The sequence below is a fragment of the Micropterus dolomieu genome, linkage group LG06 (genome assembly GCF_021292245.1).
Source record: "Micropterus dolomieu isolate WLL.071019.BEF.003 ecotype Adirondacks linkage group LG06, ASM2129224v1, whole genome shotgun sequence".
Lineage (NCBI taxonomy): Eukaryota > Metazoa > Chordata > Actinopteri > Centrarchiformes > Centrarchidae > Micropterus > Micropterus dolomieu.
In genome coordinates, this window is record NC_060155.1 from 12,271,858 (window position 1) to 12,282,041 (window position 10,184).

Sequence of the window (10,184 nt, forward strand, 5' to 3'; positions counted from 1 at the left end):
ATTTTAGCTTCATTACACTGGCTCCCAGTATGTTTTAGAATTGACTTTAAAATTCTATTGATCACTTTTAAAGCTCTTCATGGCCTCTCGCCTTGTTATATTTCTGACCTTTTAGTCCCATACGCACCAGCACGTACCTTGAGATCCTCGGGCAGAGGTCTGTTGTCTGTTCCAGAGTCTCGACTGAAAACTAAAGGGGACAGAGCGTTTGCTGTCAGGGCCCCGAGGCTCTGGAACAGCCTGCCCGAGTAAATCAGGTCGGCTGAGTCAGTGAACTCTTTTAAGTCCCTTCTTAAAACATACTTTTATAGGAGAGCTTTTCCCGATCTTATTTGACTTTATTTTATCCCTTTTATTTTATTGTATTTTACTAATTTTATATTAAATTTTCATGCTCTTATCTTTTTTTTGTATTATTCTTTACACTTGTTAAAGCACTTTGTAACTTGTTTTTGAAAAGTGCTCTACAAATAAGGATTATTATTATTAATACTAATTAGCAACAAGATGCCCCCCTTCTCCACGGACGACTTCTACAAACTTCTACAGAAAATTGCAGTGCTGGAAACCAAGATCCACAGGTTAGAAGTGAATGTGGAAGTGAATGGACTTTGTGGGAATGACACCTCTTTACCGTGGACCCAAAACAGTGGACAAGAGCATGCTAACACATGGCTAATTAGCACCAACAAAACTACCAAGAAGCAGGAGGCCTGTGTACTGGTTAATAAATCTGAAAGTGGGAGTCCTCCCTGGAACGCTCTTGGTGCAAAGCCTAAGAGTAAATCATTTCCTGGGGAAATGGGAGGACGAGTAACGGGAAGATCCCAGCGCCCTGAGATTTCTGATGCAACTGGCTGGCCTGGATAACATCCCATCCTCACACAGAAGGGTAAGGACTGAGAGTAAATCAGAAAGTAAAAGGCTGCAGGGAAAGCTAACGACTGGGCCTCAAACTCTGATTATGGGTGACTCTGCTGTAAAACGATGTAAGAAGCATGTGCAGTAAGAACACCAAAATACTCTGCTTTCCGAAGGATACAGTGTCTGACTTGGCAGAAAGAATCCTGCATATCGTGGCTTGAAAGAGGACTTTAATAATCTGTTGAACACGGTCAGCTCTTTGAATGCTGAGGTGTTTATCAGTGGCCCTATACCGCCAATCCGAAGAGGAGCTGAGAGATTCAGCAGATTGATAACATTGAACACGTGGCTCTCAACGGCATGTACTGTCCATTCAGTGCATTTAATCGAAAACTTTTACTTTCTGTGGGACCGCAGACATCTTTTTAAGGCAGATGGACTTCGCCTTAACAAGTCAGGAGTAAAATTGTTCAGCTCCAACCTGTTTTACTTTCTGCGTCACTCATCTGTTCCCTCTGCCAAGGACAAGAGACAAGAGGAATCTAAACAAGAAGAAGACATAACACAACACGCCAGAAACCTTGAAGACTTTGTGAACTGCTGTCTATAATCTAAAGAACTGTGTTGTGTTCTTGATGATTACGGACTGACCCAACATGTGATGGAGCCCACACATAATAAACGGCACACTTTGGACTTGGTCATCTCCAACTGGGTCTGAACATTTCCAAGGTTGTGGTGACTGATGTTGCTCTCTCTGATCATTCCTGTGTTTTCTTTGAGAGTGCTATCTGCGTGCACACAAATGTACAGAGGTAATCACAAAACGGTATCACTGAAAACACTAGTGAAAAATTTATTGAGGCTTTCTCCTCGACACCCGCCCTCTCACGGGTCTCAGTCAATGAGCTTGTAGATAATTTCAGTTCTAAAATTACAAATTGATGCAATGAATTTGCCTCCTTCAGACAAAATTCAAACAATTAGACAAGCAATCAGTGCCTCCATGTCAGGTCCAGGATATGTCTTGTCCCTGTGTCCACTTAAAAACAATACATTTTGTATGAGACAATTTGATTCTATTAACCATAAAAACCTGGAGGACATAATCCAACATCTGAAATCCTCTTCATGCTCCCTTGATATTCTGCCAACTGGTTTTTTCAAAAATGTGTCTAAATGCATGGCCTGAGATCTACTACAAATTGTCAACATGTCTCTCCTCTCAGGTTTTTTTCCCACAGGCCCTGAAAACTGCAGTCTTTAAGCCACTCTTAATGACTGTAGTCCCAGTCCCATACCAAATCTCCCATTTTTAAGTAAAATCATTGAAAAGGCTGTTTTTCAACAGCTTAGTGTTTTGGTTGCACTTGACAAGAAGCAACATTCGGCATTACTCTTTCTTGATCTGTTCAAAGTTTTCGATACTGTTGATTATGAAGTTTTAAAACTTAGACTTATTAACTCAGGACTTTCAGAGCAAGCAGTTGCTTGGTTCTCAAACTACCTTAGCAATAGGTCTCAGCGTATTAGATATGATGGTCTACGTTCCAATACTGTAGCAGTCACTAAGGTTGTACCACAGGGCCCTGCATTAGGTCCACTTTTATTCACTACTTATATAAACAATATGGGTCAATGTGTCAACTGCTAATCTTCAGTTTTATGCTGATGAAACTGTCATATTGCTGTGTCAACTCTCTACAAGCAATTGAATATTTGCTAAATGTGTTTATCAAAGTCCAAAGTACCCTTATGCAGCTGAAAGTAGTTCTAAATGCAGATAAGACCAAACTTATGTTGTTTACCAAATATATATATAGACATATACACATCTACACATAATACAAAAGTGTTATCTTATGAGTTATCGTCATATGATTGACACAGCTTACCATGCTTCCTTGAGGTTCATTACAAATTGCAAAGCTGACTCACCACTGTGAGCTATACTCTCGGGTTGGATGGCCTCCTCTAGCCACCCAAAGGCAATGTCATTGGTACACTTTCATATAAAAGGCAATTATTGGTCTGCTGCCAAGCTGTGTTCATATCATGCAGAAAAGTATTGGGTGACACTCTTTATGCTCATTGTGCCAAATACCCGTATGGAAATGGGAAAGAAGGCATTTCTGTATTCTGCACCTTCAGCATGGAAAACATTGCAAAATGACTTGAAACTCACTGAATTAATCTCACAAAACGCATTTAAATCCTTAATGAAAGACTTAGAGGCAGATGTGTTAATATGTAAATGCTCTTAGATTGTAAAAATGATTTAAAATGACTTTATGAAATGTTAGCTTACTAGTCTTAAGTGTTATTTGTCTGTACCTATGTGTTTGTATTTTATATGCTGCTGCCTGTCTTGGCCAGGTCACCCTTGGAGAAGAGGTTCTTAATCTCAATGGGACTCTCCTGGTTAAATAAAGGTTAAATAAAAACTAAAAATAAAATGACATGATTCACATGAGGGTAAAAGGACAAAACAGAATGAAAAGATAAGACTTCTCATATTCCCTTCATGTGTATGTGTGTTCATTTCTGGGCCTATGAAGAAGACTGGTGTTCTCAAGTTACATTCATTCATTACAAACAAATATAAAAACAGACAACATGAGATTAATAATTAATAAAATAACTTTATTGAATCAATCCCTGGCAGCTTTCATTGCCTCTATGACAAACCCATATCTGTGAAGATTGCATCTTCAGGCATCTATGGCACTGAGCTGTTCTCATTTTAGCCTAGTTTCAGCACCGTTTATGATTCTTGTGCAAAAATGTAAACAATGGTAAGAGGACATTTCCAGAGCTTTCTGGTAAAAGGTGGAAACAAAACAAAACAGGTTTAATGAGCAGTTTTATCTCAGTCAGTTCATGTTGATGGACGTTCATAATCACCCTGCTCAGGTCAGCTTTTCATGCCAGTTCTAAGGAATCTTTGGGCAGTGACTGAAAACGACTAAGAGGGGGAAAAATGCTGTTTACACAGCAGCTCACACCTGTAGCCAGGTGCTGAGTTTACCACCACATTCTGAGGAATCTTATCCACATGAGCACTTATCTAAAATGGGCTGTAATGACAAGTTGATTAGCCATTTTTCTCTCCAGTACATCCTGATTTATGGCTGTTATATTTGATCTTGTAACAGGCAGTGATTTGAAGTGTCAGAGAAGAAAAAACACTATCACAGTGCAAATGTTGTGTTAATGGAGGTCCAAACATCCACTCACTTAAACGTCATTGCACCTAAATAACCTCCTGTATATTGTATGAGCTTAAGATAAGAAAGCTTTATAAGCTTTGATAAGAAATCTTTCTTATGTTTTGCATTGGCAAATGGCTTTGCAGTTGTTTGGAAATTTCCTGACTCCAAACGGCTCCACTGATGTGAGCAGCTGATTTAAATGAAGATCAGTTGATAAAGTGCAGTTTTGGTATTTGGTCTGGCAGCAAACTGAACTGGTGTTTCTACAGTTCAGACCTCTTGGTCTTGTTATGACACTTATTATACCATGTCCCCTTAGTGTGAATTCAAACCTAACACAAATTTAATCTGTGTATGTTGGATCACTGCACTACTCGCTGCGATAATGCAAATAAATGAGGCGTGATTACTACAGCGGGATGAACCAAAAATAAACATTTTGCTGTGATTTTGTTGCAATAAACGGATAATAATTTTGGTAAAATACAACATGATGCTGACTTGTTACACAAATGAATTGATGCTTTGTCAGGTCTGTCAGCAAGACAGTGTTAATGTAATAATGTAATGTTTTAATCCCCAAAATTAAAGTAAATCGATAATTTAATAAAAGCAGTTAACTCTGGGTCCTCTCGACACTAAACGGTGTAGTTGTATCTGCAGAATCCGGTTCGACTGCGGGTGTTTATTGTTGGGAGACGGGACAGAAAGGACCCAAACGCAACGCTCAGAGGGAAGGAGGTTTTATTGAGCTCCCTCTCCGTACCAGCAGTAGCGCCTCACCCTCCACGGATAATTGATGGTCACCCCGCCTACAAGGTGCGCCGGCTCCTGGACGTGCGGCGTAGAGGTCGGGGACACCGCTACCTGGTGGACTGGGCCAGTTACGGCCCGGAGGAGCGCTCCTGGGTTCCCTCCAGCCAGATCCTGGACAAGTCCCTCCTGACTGACTTCTACAGGGCTCATGCAGACAAGCCGGGTGGGCCGCCTGAGTGAACCAGGTATGGAGCAACGACGATCAAGCGAGGATTGTGTGGAGAACCAGGGTTAAAATACAGGTAGGGATGAGGTTGATTACTGGCAGGTGTGGCAGGCAGACGAGGTGGCTGATGAGGTGCAGGTGCGGGTAGTTGGCTGAGTTCAGGAGCGGAGGGAGAGAGGAGGAGAACACAGGGAGGCAGGTAGAGCAAAACAAGGGGTGAAATAAAGCGAGGAAAAAAAAGGGAAACCAGGACACTCACCGTCAGCTGGGCTGTCCCCACAACAGCGCCCCCCCCTCAACAGATGCCCCCAGGCGGCCCACCCGGCTTGTCTGCATGAGCCCTGTAGAAGTCAGTCAGGAGGGACTTGTCCAGGATCTGGCTGGAGGGAACCCAGGAGCGCTCCTCCGGGCCGTAACTGGCCCAGTCCACCAGGTAGCGGTATCCCCGACCTCTACGCCGCACGTCCAGGAGCCGGCGCACCTTGTAGGCGGGGTGACCATCAATTATCCGTGGAGGGGGAGGCGCTGCCACTGGTACGGAGAGGGAGCTGGTGGCGACAGGCTTGATTCTAGAGACGTGGAAAACAGGGTGGACTTTCAGGTGAGACGGGAGGGTTAGGCGCACTGCGGAGGGGTTAACGATGGCCTCAATGGGATAGGGGGGCGAGCTTTTTGGAAGGGACCTGCAGGGGAAGGTCCCTGGAGGAGAGCCAGACTCGCTGCCCAGGCCGGTAGGTGGGTGCAGGGGCCCGGTGGCGGTCTGCCAGCTGGCGGTTGCAGGCCGCGGTATGGAGAAGGGCGGCCCTGGCCTCCCTCCAGATCCGGCGGCAACGCCTGAGGTGGGCTTGCACAGAGGGGACAGCCACCTCCTCCTCCAGGGATGGGAACAGGGGGGGCTGGTAACCCAAGGCGCACATAAAGGGGGACATACCAGTGGCAGCGCTAACCTGGGAGTTGTGAGCGAACTCAATCCAGGGGATGTAGGAACTCCAGGAGGTGGGGCTGCGGTACGCCACACACCTGAGTGCCGCCCCCAGGTCCTGGTTGGCCCGCTCGGTCTGTCTGTTGGTTTGGGGGTGATAGCCCGAAGAGAGACTGGCAGTGGAACCCAAGGCACGGCAGAAGGATTTCCTGACCTGGGATGTGAACTGGGGTCCCCAGGGATTCCATGGAGGCAGAAGACGTGGTTGATAAGCAGGCGGGCCGTTTCCGGAGAGCAGGGGAGTTTGGGTAGGGGAATGAAGTGGGCAGACTTAGAAAAGCGGTCAACGACAGTGAGAATGGTAGTGTTTCCGTTTGAGCTGGGGAGTCCAGGGTGATATGGGACCAGGGACGACCGGGGACCGGGAGGGGGCGAAGCAGACCAGCGGGCGGTTGATGGGAGGGTTTGGCGCGGGCGCACACCTCACAAGCCGCCACGAAGGCTTGACAGTCCCTCTCTATCGAGGGCCACCAGAACCGTTGACGAAGCAGAAAGAGGGTGCGGGCCATCCCAGGGTGGCAGCTGAACTTGGAGGCGTGCGCCCACTGGAGAACCTGGGAGCGCACACACGACGGGACATAGAGGCGGTTCTGGGGGCCGGGATTGGTAGACTGGGCTCGCCGTACGGTGGATTCCACTTCCCAGACCACGGAGGCGACAAGACAGGAGCGCGGTAGGATGGTGTTGGGGGGGGTCTGAGGCGGTGTCGGTGGAGTGGAGCCGGGAGAGAGCAGCGGGTTTGCTGTTGCGGGATCCGGGCCGGTAGGAGAGAGTGAAATTGAACCGGTTGAAGAACAGGGCCCATCGAGCTTGGTGGGAGTTTAGCCTCTTGGCGGTTGGAATATAGGCGAGGTTCTTGGGATCAGTCCATACCAGGAACGGGTGTTCTGCTCCCTCCAGCCAGTGCCTCCACTCCTCCAACGCCAATTTGATGGCCAGAAGCTCCCGGTCCCACATCGCTGTAGTTCCTCTCAGTGGCAGTGAGGTGGCGTGAGAAGAAGGCACAGGGGTGGAGCTTGTTGTCCACCGGGGAGTGCTGGGAGAGGGTGGCACCGATGCCCACGTCCGAAGCGTCCACCTCGACAACGAACTGGAGGGAGGGGTCGGGGTTGATGAGGACAGGGGAGGAGGTGAACAGGGTTTTGAGGCGGGTGAAGGCTGCTGCGGCATCTGGAGACCAGGTAAAGGGGACTGAGGAGGAAGTGAGGCGAGTGAGGGGGGTGGCGACGGTGCTGTAATTCCAGATGAAGCAGCGATAAAACTTGGCAAACCCTAGGAAACGTTGCAGCTGTTGAATGGAGGTGGGAGTTGGCCAATCGCCGACTGTCTGGATTTTGGACGGGTCGGCACGGAGCCGCCCTTTTTCAATTATGAATCCGAGGAACTGGATGGTGGGGATGTGAAACTCACACTTTTCGGCCTTGACGAAGAGCCTGTTCTCCAGAAGCCACTGCAGCACGAGGCGAACGTGTTCTGTGTTCTGGGTTCGCGTCGCGGGAGAAGATCAGGATATCGTCGAGGTAGACGAAAACGAAACGTGGAGGAAATCACGTAGGACGTCGTTGATTAGGGCTTGGAAAACAGTGGCGGCGTTGGTGAGTCTGAAGGGCATGACGAGGTATTCGTAATGGCCGATGTGGGGTGTTAAAGGCGGTTTTCCACTCGTCCCCCTCCCGGATCCGCACCAGATGGTAGGCATTTCTTAGATCTAATTTAGTAAAAACCAGGAGGAGGTCTATGGAGCAGTCGTAGTGGGGGTGGGGGGTGGGTAGAGACAGGGCCTGGTCTTTACTAAAAACAAGTGCAAGGTCATGGTACTCGTTGGGCACCCCGGAGAGGTCTGAGGGGATGGGCGGCGGGGCAGGCGGAGCATGATTACCGGGGGCTCGAGCAGACAAAAGGCAGGATGCGTGACAATTGGAGCTCCAATTCCTGATCTTCCCCCGCGACCAGTCGATGTTGCGGTTGTGATCGACTAGCCAGGGGAGACCGAGGACCAGGGGTGCGGACGGGGAGGAGATAAGGTGAAAGGAGAGGGACTCATGGTGGTTTCCAGAGGTGAAGAGGTGAAGCGGCTGAGTACGATGGGTGACGGTGGTGAGGGGCTGGCCTATGAGACCTGCGGCCGCGTGTCGGTCGAGCAATGGGTGAAATAAAGCGAGGAAAATAAAGGGAAACCAGATCACTCACCGTCAGCTGGGCTGTCCCCACAACAGTTTATTTTTCCAAAGCCCCGGCACCGCCCCTGGCTCTCTCCTCCAGAACTCCCCGTCACTCAAGCAGCTGTCTGCTGGCCAGCAGAGACTCTGCCCCTCCACTCTGCCCCTCCACTCTGCCCCTCCGCTCTGCCTGGTCCTCTCCAAACAACCCTCTGAAGCAGTCTGTGACGTCCACACAATCAACGCCAATAGGCCATTGCGACACAGCTTTATGCAACTTCAAGTTGCGTGCCACCTGGGGGGAAATCGCATCTCTCTGCGTCTCTGCATTTACTTTGAATGTAATTGCGCCACACCCAACGCTCACCTCACGTTTAGTCTGAAAGTACAATAAGGGGCTCGGTAATTAAGCATTTGTTAATGCCAAAAAAGTATTAAACAGCAGAGGCCAGATTTCTCTGCCATGCAACTGAAATTGCCCTACTGGATAGATTTTACTTCTTCTCCTTGGTCTAAGAGAGTTATTTGACACAGTGGATCATAATGGTCTTACTGATCTACTACTACTCTACTACTTCTGTTTCTGTACCCACTGTAAGTCACTACAGTGCATTAAGACCAAACGTGAATTAAGGGTTGGTGGCGGTGCAATCACATACAAAGTCAATGCAAATAGGCAGAGAAAGGCCATTTCTTCGATGCGAAGGGATTCGTGCGAGTTAAATTTTCAACTCAAGCGAGATAGTTGCAAGACGCTGTGTTGAGATTGTCTGGACGTCACAGGATGGCTTCAGAGAGTTGTTTGGAGAGGACCGTGTAGAGCGGGGGAGTAATTCTCCGCTGGCCGACAGACAGCTGCTGAGCCAGCGGGAGGTGTAGAGGAGAGAGCCGGGACAGCGCTGCAGCGTTTGGACAAATAAACACCCGTAGTCGGTCTGGATTACGCTCTGACAGCTACGCCGTTCACCTGCGGGAGGAGCTCAGCTTTTCAATGTTTAATGCTGTAAATAAACAAGTAAAAAGAATAAAACTTTCAATAAATATTTTTAAAGTGCATGAATAAATCCTAAACTGTAACCCTAACCCTGGGTCGTCAGTGTGCATGTGTGGTGGCAGAAGAGGAACACTTGCTGAAGAGACGGAGCCCCAGCTTCACTGGTGCTGTCCACAGCTCGCAGGACTTTAGGATAATATCAGCGTTGATGAACCACACAAAGAATAGATGTCTATGAAGATTCTCAGTCATCCAGGTCATAGTTATCCAACGAAGGTTAAAATCAAGGGCAACTGGACTTGGTTGAAGATACTGGAAGACGTTTCGTCCCTCATCCAAAGGACTTATTCAGTTCTGACTGACTGGCAGGGAAACTCAGCTATTTAACCTCAGTGGGGTCGTTGGCAAGGGTCATCGATACCGCTGGTTCGTTAGTGTTCCTGGTTGCTGTGACGACAGTTGTTACAGTCGTTAAGACTACCAGTGGCCAAGACTGAACGACCATCGTTGGTATCTTCACCTGAGGCCAATAGGTTACGTTTGTTGAGTTTCCTGGGAAGTGATGAAAGGACAGCATTGTAAGTGGGGGATAAGTGGTGGTGTAGACCCCCTCCCCTGTTCAATGACAGCTTCTCAACCCTGGTGTAGATGGCTTCCTTGACACCTCTTTCAAACCATCCATCTTCTCTGTCTAAAATGTGCACCTGATGGTCCTCAAATGAGTGTCCTCTGTCCTTCAGATGTAAGTAGACTGCAGAGTCTTGACCTGAGGAGTTGGCCCTTCTTTGTTGAGCCATGCGTTTGTGTAGTGGTTGTGAACTTGATATTACTGTCCACAGAGTTGATGTGTTCTGTGAAGGCTTGCACTTCCTGGCTTTTAATTTTGACCCAGGTGTCGTCCACACATCTGTACCAGTGGCTCGGTGCTGTTCCTCTGAAGGAGTTGAGGGCTTTATTCTCCACTTCTTCCATGTAGATGTTTGCCACAATC